This window comes from Manacus vitellinus, unplaced genomic scaffold, assembly GCF_001715985.3.
Source record: "Manacus vitellinus isolate BGI_N305 unplaced genomic scaffold, ASM171598v3 scaffold_29_pilon, whole genome shotgun sequence".
Lineage (NCBI taxonomy): Eukaryota > Metazoa > Chordata > Aves > Passeriformes > Pipridae > Manacus > Manacus vitellinus.
In genome coordinates this window covers 9,331,215-9,344,954 of record NW_021940207.1, presented here as the reverse complement: position 1 = coordinate 9,344,954, position 13,740 = coordinate 9,331,215, and the positions used below count along the sequence as shown (strand labels likewise).

The 13,740-nt window shown below is 40.5% G+C and overlaps 1 protein-coding gene across 1 annotated transcript in view; it reads right to left on the bottom strand.

Moving 5' to 3' along the window:
* PID1 (phosphotyrosine interaction domain containing 1) overlaps positions 1 to 13,409 on the bottom strand; it is a 74,650-nt gene extending 61,241 nt beyond the window's left edge. The window contains exon 1 of the mRNA XM_018074845.1: positions 13,323 to 13,409. The gene's annotated coding sequence lies outside the window, so the exon portion shown is untranslated. The remainder of the gene's footprint in view (positions 1 to 13,322) is intronic.
* Positions 13,410 to 13,740: the final 331 nt, after the last annotated feature.

The window sequence follows — 13,740 nt, the reverse complement described above, 5'->3', positions numbered from 1 at the left end:
GCCTACATCAGAAATAAGGGAGTCTACAGAAAGTGATCAAAAATACCTTTCTACAAAGTGTCTCATTAATTCAGCAGAGCTTTAGATTTGGATAATTGACAGGATTTGCACCAAGAAACCTTTACAAAAGAAAATCAAACCAACTCATTTACATTCCTTTTTCTGCTGCAGCTACCTTACTGGTTAAGCCGAGCCAAAACAGCCAGATGCAAAATTACTCTGCTTTTTCCAGTTCAGAGGTACTCAAGTAAAATGGCTGAGGATGGGGTTCCCCTTTGCTGGGGCCAACATAAAGCATCCACAGGTAGGACAGCCCTCCAACATCCACATCCTCCAGATGTAAAGGTTAAATCTGCATGGTGTTTTCAAGGTTTTTCCAAAAGTAATTAATCTTTTGTGATGCTTCCATTTTTTTGGTTTTCAAAGGACAAGTCCTCAGCGGTTGACAGGAGGGAGATTAAGCTTCTGAGTTCTTGCAATTTAAGCGCACAAACCCAGAGATACTCAGAAACTCCAGCTTCTCTATATAACCTCAGTTTCTTCTTCTTTACTTGTCAGTAAAGTTCAGATAATTTTGCAGAAGCTTAACTAATCCCTCAGCTGAGTATTAAGTTCCAAAATGCCGGTGATTATACATATACATACATATCCACAGTTCTTAGAACAAAGAGGGGGAAAAAACCCTAGGAAAAAAAAGCAAATCCCTCCAGAAAAGAAATAAAATATGCACTATGATATTCAACCAGATGCCCTCATCCCCCCAAGGCATGGTTAATATACTATCTGCCAGTACATATGGGACCAATTAAAAAGAGCTAACTCCTCACACAGGCGCTGCAGCGTCACTCTGGAGGAATCCACAATCGATTAAACAAACTCATTCCAAGTAATTCCATTCTGGAAACACATGCTCATTCATAACCAAATCCCAGCCTTTAGGAATCTCATATGCCATGAACAAAACAACCCTGCTTCCACAGAAATGTCTGGCAATACAATCTGAAGTTCAACAGGAACAGAACTATCCTCATCTTTACTGCTGCTTTACATGTGCTACTACATGCACCTACGTGAAGACTTGCTACTACTTCTTACAGTATTATCTCAGTCTTATAATTCAACATTGCCAATGAAATTAAGTGCACGGAATTATGGAAATATTAAATTGTTTAACTAAAGGAAACAAAGGAGTTCAAAACTATCCAAATGTTCTGTTCCAGCAAGACCAGCAGACTAGGAAGACTTCACCTGTTCAAGGAACATTGTTCAACATCTTTACATTGTGAAAGCTACTTTCTCTGTTTCCAGTAATTATACTCTCGCTTTTGTCCAATCTGCTCCAAATGCTGGTCAACACAGCAATCAATTGCAAGTTTCCACACATAAAAAAGCTAGAGAATAAAGAATTCCACACAGCAACAAAGAGGAACACCCTTACTCTCAGTAGTCTCAAATTTCTTCCCTCCTCCATTGATTGCTGACCACCACAAACACCATCTATTCTCAGCCAATTTAGAACTTAAATAATTTTACATTGAAAAAAAACTAATCAATTCTGTATCTTCAAGTTTTGGCTCAACTTCAAGAAACGAAGTTGCAAAAGAAAAAGGAATGTAGATGAGAGGGTTTTTTGGGGGGGTTATTATTAATAAATGTTTGTTCATGCAAATCCCGTCAATTATTGCACGTAATATTTTAACATGTTTCAGACCTAGGGGAAAAGAAATAATACAGAACATCAAGATCCAGAGAAAAGGACATGGGTTGTTAAAGCCCTGAGCTTCTCTAGATGCAGATCTAATACATATTCCTGTAATACAACATGATTAAAATGTTCTGAATACCCATTACATTTATGGTCTCCTGTGTACCTGTGTCAGGCAGCCAGTTAAACAGATGTGAAAGAACCAACAAAATTAAAATAAATTAACTGCCTGCCCAGCATTCCCCCACTGTCTGCTTCGTTTGCCCCATTCAATTTAACTTAGAAGCATTACTGATGCAGTTATTCCAGAAACCCTCTAAGCACATAGAGCTGTAATTCTACAGGAGACATTAACAAGGTGGCTTTTATCAAACTTAATGCATCTGAAATCTAAATTATTTACCCTGAAAGAGAAGGGAGTGAAAGAATTCAGGGGCGTCTGATAAAATATTAAAGTATTGAATCCTGTGAATACATATTAGTCATTCCACTGGGGAAAAAAAAGTATCAAGACAAATATTTCATTTAACAAAAAAAAGGCACGTATTTGGCTGAAAAAAATACTCAACCCTAATACAAAATGTTTGAGCAGCTTTACAAATTCAGTCCTCTATAATTATACCAAGACTGCTAAAAATTCCACTTTCATAACCGCCACCACCAATAAATAATTGTCAAAATAAATTCAGTAGATTACCATGAAAAAATGTGTCTTCCACAGCTTAATCTTGCAATAATTCTTTTTATAGCATGCCTTTCTGCCCAGATTTGCAACTCTTGTTATTTGCATTCTGATCACTAAGCACAAAGGTCATCAATCTTATAATTCATATTTTTTTATACTCTAAATTCTTCATGCTGCAGCTCTGCCAATGGCTTCTCACCTCTGCTTATCTAAGGTATTTGCATGTATAATGGCCATACAGTTCTTTCAAAATATCTCCAAGCCATACTAAGTGATATCAAGGACAGTAATCTGGCCAAAAGAGAAAGAAAAAAAGCCCAATTCAGAACATTTTCTGGTATAGCAGTAACCAGACAAACTGTAAATATGAGGCAGATGGATGCATGCATAAAGGGATTCAATATGAGTCTCCAATGCCACTTCTGTATGGGTCAGACTCAATTGTGCAATCAAAGATGAATCCACAGAAGACTTTTCAAGGGAATCTGTCAAGTTTCCTGGTCTCTTCCACAAATCCTTTTAGGAAAAGTAACTCTCTAGCTCCAGATATTTATTGCAGTTTCTTACCTTTGGAAAGCAAGGATCATGTAGAAAGTAATTAAAATGAACACTAACTCATGGCTGAGATCATCAAGACCAACTACCCTGGCAGAGCATCATCATCAGAAGGGAACCACAGTGGAGTGCATCCATCAGTGAAGCAACACAGCAAACAGGGCACAACAGGATGACAGCTTCACCAGACTTCTGCCTCACCACCACACTCTTCCATCAGAGCTTCCATTTCAGCTGCTGAGATCCTGAAGGCTGCCCCCTGCAAAGCTGCTCTGCCTATACCCTAATCATGAATGCTCAGCACAAAATGTTCCATGTGGGCACAAAATAATGTTTTGCCTCTAGGTCTCCACTTGGGAAGTCAGAGAGTGGTCAGAGTGGAACACTCAAAATGAGCATTTCTCTTGCTGAGTGGTAATTCTGAGCTAGATGACAGAAGGCTGTTTTCCTGCTTTTCAAGCATTACCATTATTTAAAGCAAAGCCTACAAAAATGTTTGTACTGTTGGTAAGTTACTTGGGAGACCACCACAACAAAAATATTTTTATTTTAAAAAATAAAATTTCAGTCCAGATGCGAAGCTTGAAACAGATAACCTCAAAAGTGGAAAGTTTTGGGCAAGTTGTTAACTGAAGTCACAGATTTTCAGAAGAGACTAGCTCCACATCAATTAATCACAACTAGCTCCCCTCCAACAGACCAACCTTTAATCCAACTATACTATTTTTAGTGTTAGATGGCTTTAGGAGTAGAAGGTATCCTTATTTGATTTTTTTTTTTTCAGTTTTGGATTCCAGGTTCTCTGGTTGGACCAGATTTTCAGATGGCACTAGAAAAGCCTCCGAAACAACAACAGTCAAGTTTTGCATGGACAGCTATTTGCACAAGCCAATTCTACAGTTTTACAAGACAATCGGCTAGATAAACATCTGTCTGCTCCATTCCCAGCAGCTGATGAGCGAAGGGGACCTTTGATCATGCAACAAAGCCAGTTCCCTCCTGGGTACAATCCAACAACCCCCATAACTGAAGTGTTCTCAGTTCTGCTTTCACTGTTGGGTATCACGTACATCTCAGTGTCATCCACAGCACAGCACAGAAAATCAGAGGTTGAAGAGCTACAGTGACTCCCTGCAGAAACAGGAACACAAACTACCAACACTTTCTCTCATTCAAGCCAAGGGAGTGTATGCAGTAGTTATCCACACAGGATGACCATCGGTTTTGACTTTGACACAATGAAAAAATCTATGACAAGGGCATCTGCTTAAACATACAATTTTTAAAAGAATTAATTTGTAGAAATATAGGTTGGAAATAATTTGAAAACCATGATATTCCACACAATACCCCATTACTCCAATATAAAGGTATATAAAGGTATAGATTAAAAGGGAAACAGCTTCAGCCAGCACACAAAACAAGGCTATGTGCTATGATCCATTTTCCCTGTAGCATCTGTAGGAAGGTGATTAGTTCCAACTCATGCTCTATGACATGAGCACTTCCACTTTCATGTTTTATCACCATTATAGTCAGAAATTAAAAGGCTCTGGTGCCTATCACTGATGTTCCTAACCTGGCAGAGTAAAGCCATTCCTGAGGCAGATTTGGGATTGCCTTTTCTGATTACGCAGTAGACAAATCACAAATGCAGTTTAGTGTGAAGCTGCCAATATTTAATAGTGTTTAATGGTGCAGTATTTATCTGAGTGGAAAAAGGGTGCAAGCATCTATCTAGAGAACAAATTAGTTCATCAGCTTTCACTGAGTTTCCCTCTTTACCTTCCTCCCTGAATGTGTGCTGCTGTGTTGGAGTAACATGCAGTTTGTGGGCTATTTTTTCGCTGAAATACCATCTCAGAGACAATTCTGAGAAAGAAACAAGAGGTAATTGTGAAAACAGTGGCAGGAACATGTACACCATTTAAGAAATAAGGTACGCAGGACACAGGGGTAACTCTCAGTGTTAACTTGGCAGAGCTACCTATGGCAACCTATGCCACCTGTCCCAGGCTGCACAAAACACTCCCAGAGTGTTGCTGCCCTGTAGTAGGTTGGGCAGTAGCCGGCCTGACTGTCTCCCACAGTTGTTTCATCATCAGTTGTCACAGAGGGTGGGTATCTTTCTATTTATTTAGCTGTAAGTGTGCGTGCATGGCAGAAGGAACGAGCAACATAAGGCTCATTTTGGTCTAACCCATTCAGTTCGGAAGATATTCTTCTCCAGTTCAGCATATGAGGTGCTCTGGCTTCAGCCTCTTTTCTGTTTGGCACACAATCAAACCATATTTAGAGGAAATCCAATTCTTCTATAAAAGTTGTATCTCAATAAATTGTGACTTACTTCTCTTCCCTATCCACGTTCAAAGGGAGAGAGCACGGCACACCTTCCAAAGCCATTCCCATTTAAACATTACTTTTCATCTGTACATGTTTCAACTTCCAAAACTGCACTCAGTATGAAAAAAAAGCACAGCAAAAAAAGCAAGGTTGTCTCACTGTATTATATTCACTTAATAATCATAAGCAATTTCTCAGGAAAGTCCTCCAGGCACAGTTTTAATGCTAAAGCAATTCTTGCTTCATTTTAACCATCCACTGATGCAGAGCTGATAGCCCAGCTCATTAAAAAGTACAAGGCACTATTTCAAGAAATGCCATAATTTATCAGGCAGAGTTTAGTCACGCTCCACACAGCACCCTGGATGCACAACACCAACCGCCTTTGACACTTCTGAATCCAGCTCTGAAGTCCCTCCACTTTGTGCTCAGCTGCCCATGCCCATGGTGCACAAAGTCACAGAGCAAAGCTTCTTGCTACAGTGTCATCTCCTACCTGCAGTTTTTCAAGAGGCTTAGTGACATTTAAAAATGCACGAATCCTACTCGAGTGACAACTCATTCTTCAGGTTAAGCATTTGCACCCATATAACCAGCTACAAAACTCATTACAGGAAGGATGATTGGAGAGAAGATGAATAATCAATTGCAATCATTTTTTTTAAACTTTAGCATGAAAAGCCACCCATTAGTTTGACTAAGGACAGTGACAGAACTCTCAGTTTATGCTGTTGGACATGGGTTGTTGGTTAGTTGATTCGACAGACCAGTGATTAGATCTGACACCTTCACAATGCAAATTTCAACAGGCAATGCAAGGAATTACCTGGGATGAGGTTCAATTTAGCCCACAAATTATTCTTTTGAGGGACTGTGTTTCGATTCTCACAAGTACTCCCCAACACATAGGAATGTCTATCAGTCTTTGGTCTCATGTAAGATGGGAATGAACTACCTCCCATACCCATTGGAAGGTATTCTTCCAAGAAAATAGGGATCAGAAGAAAGCTGTAAACCCTTCCCAAGCTCTAATTAGGAAGGTGTGTGTTTGGGACCATACAACATGTTGGCAGCCACGTGATAACTTTATCAGGAAACTCAAATGGCTTTGCTAAACTAGGTGCTACACCCAAGTGAGAAACTGCAAAACCTGTACCTTCCTGATCCACACTGGCTCTGCAAACATCTCACTGCTCTGCTTAAGGATTTGTGTTGCTTTCCAGAAGGAAACCTTATTTTTAAACTGTAGCCCACTAGAAGGAGATTAACTGCCCTTAAAAAATACTTAACAACCTCTTTGCTTGTTATCAAGTGTCCCATACATATATGCCAGATGAGCACTGTAGATGTTGATAAGGCATTAAATAAACACTTCTGTTTAAGATACATAAGCTTACTTATGACTAGTTTGAGACACACAAATATTTACAGCTTACTCAATTCAAGAATCCTCTGCTCTCAAAATGTCCATTCAGCAACCCTGCCAGATACTGTTTCACAATACTACAGGCTCACTTATTCATAAACAAATCATTAACATTCTTGACATAAATCCATAGCGTACAACAAATCCCAGCTATGATAGTGTTTTACTACATTTGCTGTGCCCATCATGAATGGGAGTTCTGTTTTCACTAAAAAAAACACTCTGAACAAATAAAAGGCAAATTATTCTCTGCAAGAAAACCACCAGGATGAAATGCCTATGCACGGATTACAAACTAATTATCAACTTCATACAGTAACAAACCTGTTGTTCAGTCAGTGAAATGGGTTGCCACAATTTATGCAAGAAATTTTCTTGCTAGAACTCTAATAACTAAAAAACTCTAATAACTAAGAAACTCTGATGGTAAAATACATCATTACAGGCTTTTATAATTTCCTCAGCTATTTGGGAAACCTTTTACACATCCCCATTCCTCCACACATGGGCACTAGAATCACTGAAAAGACCCTTCTAAAGCCCTTCGATTTTCTTTCACTGCCAGGGGTTTATTTACAGTCTTGGATCAGAGGATTTCAGCCAAGCCCCAAAATACCTACATCACAACTTAAATCAGAGTAATTAAAATGAATGGAATGAGTAGCTTAATGAATACAACAGGACCAGGCTTCTTGTTCCCTTTGAATATAATCCATATATTCAACACAGGGCAATAGTTTAAAATCAGGCTGTCGCCAAAAAAACATGGTCCACAGGTAAATCCTCAAAAGGGTCTGTCATGAAGATAGCATTCCCCTATACTGAGGGGCATGGAGGACATGGCAAGATGGGATTCCCTGCCCAGGGTTGGTCCACAGACGGGAGGATGCTCCCACAGCACCTCCCAGGACAGATCACACATCATCACACAGCACCCAGCCATCGCCAATGGCCAGCCACCAGCAGAGCTGTGGAAATCTTGTGAGATTAAACCTCTACCCTTAATTCACTAATGCCTTGCTTGCCATATTTAAAGAATTAAACGCCTCCCTGAATGGTCATATTTAAGTAATTAAAAAAAAAAAGAGAGTGGAAGATAGTTAAGTTTCTGTTGATGCTCTTGGCAGATGAGAAATACGCTCACAAGAGCTGGAGTTCTCCCTGGATTGATAAACATAAAGCAGACTGCCTTCTGTGCAGGCTGCCAGCTCAGCCCGGGGAATAAAAGATGTTTTCAATTCCGGAAAAGATACATGAGCATTGAAATGCTGAATACTCAGCAAGGCCTCAGTCCCTTACTTACAGAGCACAGGCCTGTGGGCACCGGGGGCTGCTCACAGGACATAAAAATATGCATATGGCTGAAGTTTTGCAGAAATTAGACCTTTGTTATTGTAAATAAAGGCAGACTTTCATAACAATTACACTGCGGCACTTTTGAGGAGCATGCCCCCTCTTTTTATTATTTCCATTGGCATGGTTTTTCCATTTTAGCCTGCATTAGTTCCAGTTTTGTGACAATTTCATGGCAGTACACTCACGTATGAATATATACAAGCATGAATAGCTTGTGGTCTTTAGGTTCAATATCTGAGGGCTGTTCTGCAACTCAGGAGAGCATGTTTACAGGATCTATTTATGGGTCTTCCTCTGTACCCAGCCTTTGAAAACATTTCAAACCTATTTTTGCCAGAGAACACAGCTACCAAAAAACCACTGGGGTATTCTAACCTGGCTTTTGCTATCACAGAGCTCACCATCCCTAACAGCTCTTGCTTTCACCCCTGGTCTCCCAAAGTTGTAACATATCCATTAGTATGGAAACCATCACGGGTGAAAGAGTTCAAGGGATGAATAAATTTAGGCATCTTCTCATTTGACTCCAGGTTTTCTGAGCATCTCAATCACAGTTTTAGACGTTGTCTGCAACAGTAACAGATAAAAGCCAACTTTAAAAAAGTAACAACAACAATTTAAGACAGAAAATCACATGTAATAACATGTCTATAGAAAATGAGGCGCTGCAGAAATCCCAGACTATGGGGGTCAGGCTAAAGTGATGCATGGTTTGAAAGAAGGCAAACAGCTCTGCCAGGAATCAGCAAGGAAACCAGACAAGTTAAGCAGTCATTTGCAGTATGATACAACAGCCAAATAAATTACACTGAAACCTTAGTGTCAGGTCACCCAAGGAAATGTCCATGCTGCAGAGCCACCACCCCCAGTTAGGAAACATGCACCACACAACTTTGCTGAGTGGTGCCAGGAAAAGGCAAGAATGGAAACAGCTAAGTAATACTAAAAAACTCAGAGGGCGTTCAACAGGGTCCTCACAATCTGGAATAATTTCATCCTCCTGAGTTAGGGTAGCTCAGAGAGCTTGCAGGGCAGATTGCTAAAAGGGATTGATGCCAGTGAAATTCTGCCCACGCAGTGTCAAATCCACTATGCCGACCCATGGAGAACTGCAGCAGGCAAAGCCAGAAGCCAACATCAAAAAACCTGAATTAACAGGGAGGCTGAGCAGAAATCCTGATGATGTACGTTTGCCACCTCTGATTGCCTATTTTCTGGAAATACCAATATCTCCAACCCCAACTTTCCTTTGCCGACCAGTAACAGCATCAAAAACATCAAGCTCGGCACACCAACAGCTGCACAGCACCTGGTACTGCTAACAGCTCTTCACTAACCTGGTTTAGAAGCCGAAATAAACACTACACTTTTGTTTCTAAAGGCAAAAGCTGGTTATCAAAACCCATCTGTAACTGGCCATGCTCCGAAACACGTCTCACGGTAAATTCCAGCTTGCATTTGCACAACCATGTGCAGGGCACACCCCATGCACAGGGCTCCAGCAGCCACACTGAGCTACCACTTGTCTCCTTCAATACAGTAATGCTGTATTTTGCCCACTGATCTAGTTCTTTAAAAAGAAAAAGGAAAAAAAACAAGGCACAATCCACACGCCCCTGATCCAGCAGCAAAGTTGTATTTTAACAGCGATTTCAAACAGGAGCAAAGCCAAGCCTGAATCCTGAGATTATCCTTTGCAAAACCCCAGCATCAGCATTAGCAAATGAAAAGATCAAATCACTTGGCTCAGATAGGCTGTTATTTTTGTACCTATATTTATTAACACCAGGTACATAAAACTGAGAAAAAGAAGGGCTAGAAAAACACACAGTGATGTTAACCACAAAGGCAAACTGAAGGGATGTACCGATCCTTTCCTTCGGCCAGGAAACATTTTCAAGCTGTTTCTTTTACAGCTAGTCACTGGGTAGGAAATGCTTTTTAAACAGAAAAATATTTTCCTTTCCAGAAGACGCCATAAAATCCATGCACAGAGAACAGTCTACGTTTCAATGAGAATTAATTACTTGTTTACTGTGGTAGTTCATTACACAGCTAAATCCCCACACATTGTCTAAACAACTTATCTCCTCCAATAAGGAATGGTCAAATGAAACAAAACAATGTTATTTTCTTAAAAAAGAAGAGGTAGAACACTGGTAACACATCTGGAGGCTGTAAAAATTTGAAGAGAAACATTAGAGGATGTCCTTTGAGCACCTTCCAGTTTTTTATAAGTGAAAGTATTCCAGAATAAAATGTTATCAAATATAATGGAATTGAGATGTTCTAATATACAAAAATATTGTTCTAAACCCTGAGCTATTAATTTTTAAAACAGTGGGCTGTAGTTTATCATTAGCATCTAGAAGTGAAGGATGGTTGTAACAGTCAATTCCATTTCTCCCCAATGACTAAATCATGTACTAGCTAAATCATTTATTAATGTCAAGGGGTGACATTTTTCAATTAAGATAATGAGATTCTGGAGGCTCTGGCCATCTGAACCCTATTTGTGAATACTCTTGCCAAATTTAAAAAAAAAAAAAAAGAAAAAAAAAAGGAAAGCAGTCTGAAAAACTGATTTTACTTAAACTGGGTACAAACTGTTAACAATTTAGTATTAATCCTACCACATATCTGTAGCTACATACCAAGGACAAATATTTGTACTAGTAACCACATGCTGTTAAGCATTAACACAGGATTAACAAGATATTAATTGAATCATGAACATTTGAAACCAAAATCATGCTCCCCATTGTAATTCTTCAGCTCCTCAGGTGAGGGCTCAGCCTTTGTCCATACAGTGTCTCAGCAAACAGACACACAGCATCCTAGGCCTGGCTGATCTGGGAGAAGAGGGCAAAGCAGTCAAGGGAGAAAACCAAGAAACAGCTCACTAGCACAGCAGGGAGTGGCAGCCTCCCCACCATCCAAAGTGTCCTGCTGATCCTGTGTCAGGTCCAAAGGAGAAGGACACAACCCTCCAGGAAGATATATATTCCACATCTCTGTAAATATGACCCCTGTAAGTGAGCATTCTACCCATCAGACCCTTCACTGTTAACTTCCATGGAGCATCTATAATGTAAGTGCTGGTAGCAAAAACCTTTCTGTTTTTCTTTTAGCCATCTCATACCCACTGTTCAAAGTAATTCCTTATATTGACCCACCAGGAAAAAGAAAAACAAACAAACAAAAAATCTAAAGAAAGTGTAAAGAACAACAACTACACAGTAGAAGTTGAGATTTTCAGGATAAAACTTCAAATTCCCACAGAAGGTCAGTAAAATCAAGTCAGAAAAATAACAACACATTAGACTAGTTGGTTCAGACATTACTAAACGCTGGCCAGACTCCACATGCTTTCCCTTTGCTTTATTTTACTTACAATTAGCCGGCAAAAGACGATGATTAGCTAGAAAAACCACATTCCCTTTTGACCTCCAGGTGTACAAAGCAGAACAGCATTAAGTATTTCCTAAAGCAAGCTCTGGATCTGTACACACGGTGCAGAAAACACCACGTGGGATAAGCAGCCCCAGCAGCAAGTCACTGAACAGCATTTATGGCACAAACTCTCACTGTGGAGCCTGCCAGTTCCCTGTCAGATCAACCAAGGCAGACACCGAGTGTCATGGCAGTCTCAGGCAGACACCTGTCTCCAAACTCCCTTCCAAAGCCTTGTTCAAAGGCTGGACCTGTACAAACTACCACATACACAAGAATTTTACAAAGCACAAAATTACATCCCATTTCTCCGTGATGGTGTGCACTGGCAGCTCAGCTCCCTGCTCCACTGGAGATCTGGGCATCTCTGTACCCTGTTTGTACCCATAGTCAGGAAGGATTAGAAGGGTCAAAGAGTGCAACAACAACATCAAGTATTGTGAATCACCCAGGCAAAGCAAGTGGTGTTACCCTGGTGCAGGCAGCATCACACCCTCTGTTCTCCAGGATAACGTCACTGTACAGGATCCAGTCACCTTGGCATTGCTGGTACTGCAATCACCTTCTTCTGAGTGGAAAAACCAACCACATGAAGGACATGATGATATGCTTAAAAGTCACTCCTCCATACCTCCAATAGACAGACAAATTGTGCTGTGCCAGTTTGTTCCTGTTGCAAAATAGTCACCAATTCCCTCAGAGCACTCCCAACAGCCCTGATCCTTCCTGGCCAGTCAAGCCTGCTTGCATTGCAAAGGGAGCCCTTACCTGCTCCTTTAGGCAAAGAGTCCCAATAAAAGGGCTTTAATAAAACTCTGTCTTAAATAAAACTACTGCTGCATGAGGAGACCTACTAACTGGGATGCTACAAAGACTAACTTTTCTGGAAACTGTGCAGCACAGCCAACGTAGCCCTGCCCTGACAGCTTTGCAGCATAAGTGCAATTATTGAAAGTGACTTTCTCAACTAGAACTCCTCAAATATACAACATTTCCCTACTATCAATATGGGAAGTCATATATGGGACTGGTATGGCAGTGTAAGGACTAGATCATTTTAAAGCAAATGTTCCAGTCTGATTTTATGCAGAGTTATACCGAGTCGTAGAGCTCAGTGGAGGCAAGATTTAAAAACCTCCCAGAAAGCTGTGTAAAAATAAAAAAAATAAATTAAAAATTAAAAATCACCAGATAGATTTTGGGGAAATGAGGAAGAATATGACTGCACTTTCCTGTCATACACATATGGATTTGAAAATAACAAAATGTTGGGAACAATGGGGTTTTTTCCCAGGATGAGAGAGACTGCTTTCTAACTTCAGCTCTGTGAGGATTGACTGCTGGATAAGAAACACTTGTCTGTTCCTGAGAAATGCTGAAAAAAAATAAAAAGCAGAGTGGGCATTTTAAACCCTTTGAAGAAACAAATATATGAAGCTTTCACAAGAAAATATGAAAATAAGAAAAGGTCTCAGAAACTGACTGGATTCACAACTAAGAAGTAAGGTTTCCAGCTGAAAACTGAAAATATTTGCTGAAGCCCTGAGGGCATGTGGTGGCTGCACGCTGTGCCAGGAGGCAGCTGCGGCCACCGTGGGGCACCGGGGCTGGTGATGCTCTGAGCCCACTGCCAGGCAGCCACCCCGGCCCCACACCGACCCTCCTGCGAGGGACCCATACTCCCTTTTTCGCCTTAAGGAGGGGAGGAATCTAGCAACTGGGAGGCTTATTAACACTTCCAGAAATACTTTGTAAAGCGGTTTTCCCCCCACCCCAAAGCAAGCGGGCGGCGCACTCACTGCGTGACACAGACGTTCCTCTGTCGGATACAGAGCAGCCCCTTATCCAAACAGCATTAGAGCCCGGTCCAGAATGACTTCAGTAACACACGCTTTCCAAAAAGAGTCATACAGAAAAGTTTAGTTCAGCTTTCTTAGACATTAAATCCTGTCTCATGTATCTACTGTTCAAAAAAAGGAGAAAGAAGAAAAAAAAAATCAGGTAAACTTTGGACTCTTAAAAACACATGAAGTTTCTTTACTCAATCAGAGTAAAAGAAACACATGGTAACTCCACTAGCATTAGTATTGGCACTTAGAGTTACAGCAACGTTCCCAAGATCTGAATTTGGACCAAAAACAAGACCCACATATAGACAAGGGCAAAGTTTATCCCCAGGTGAACAAAATGACATCTCTTGTAGACATTAATGCTTCT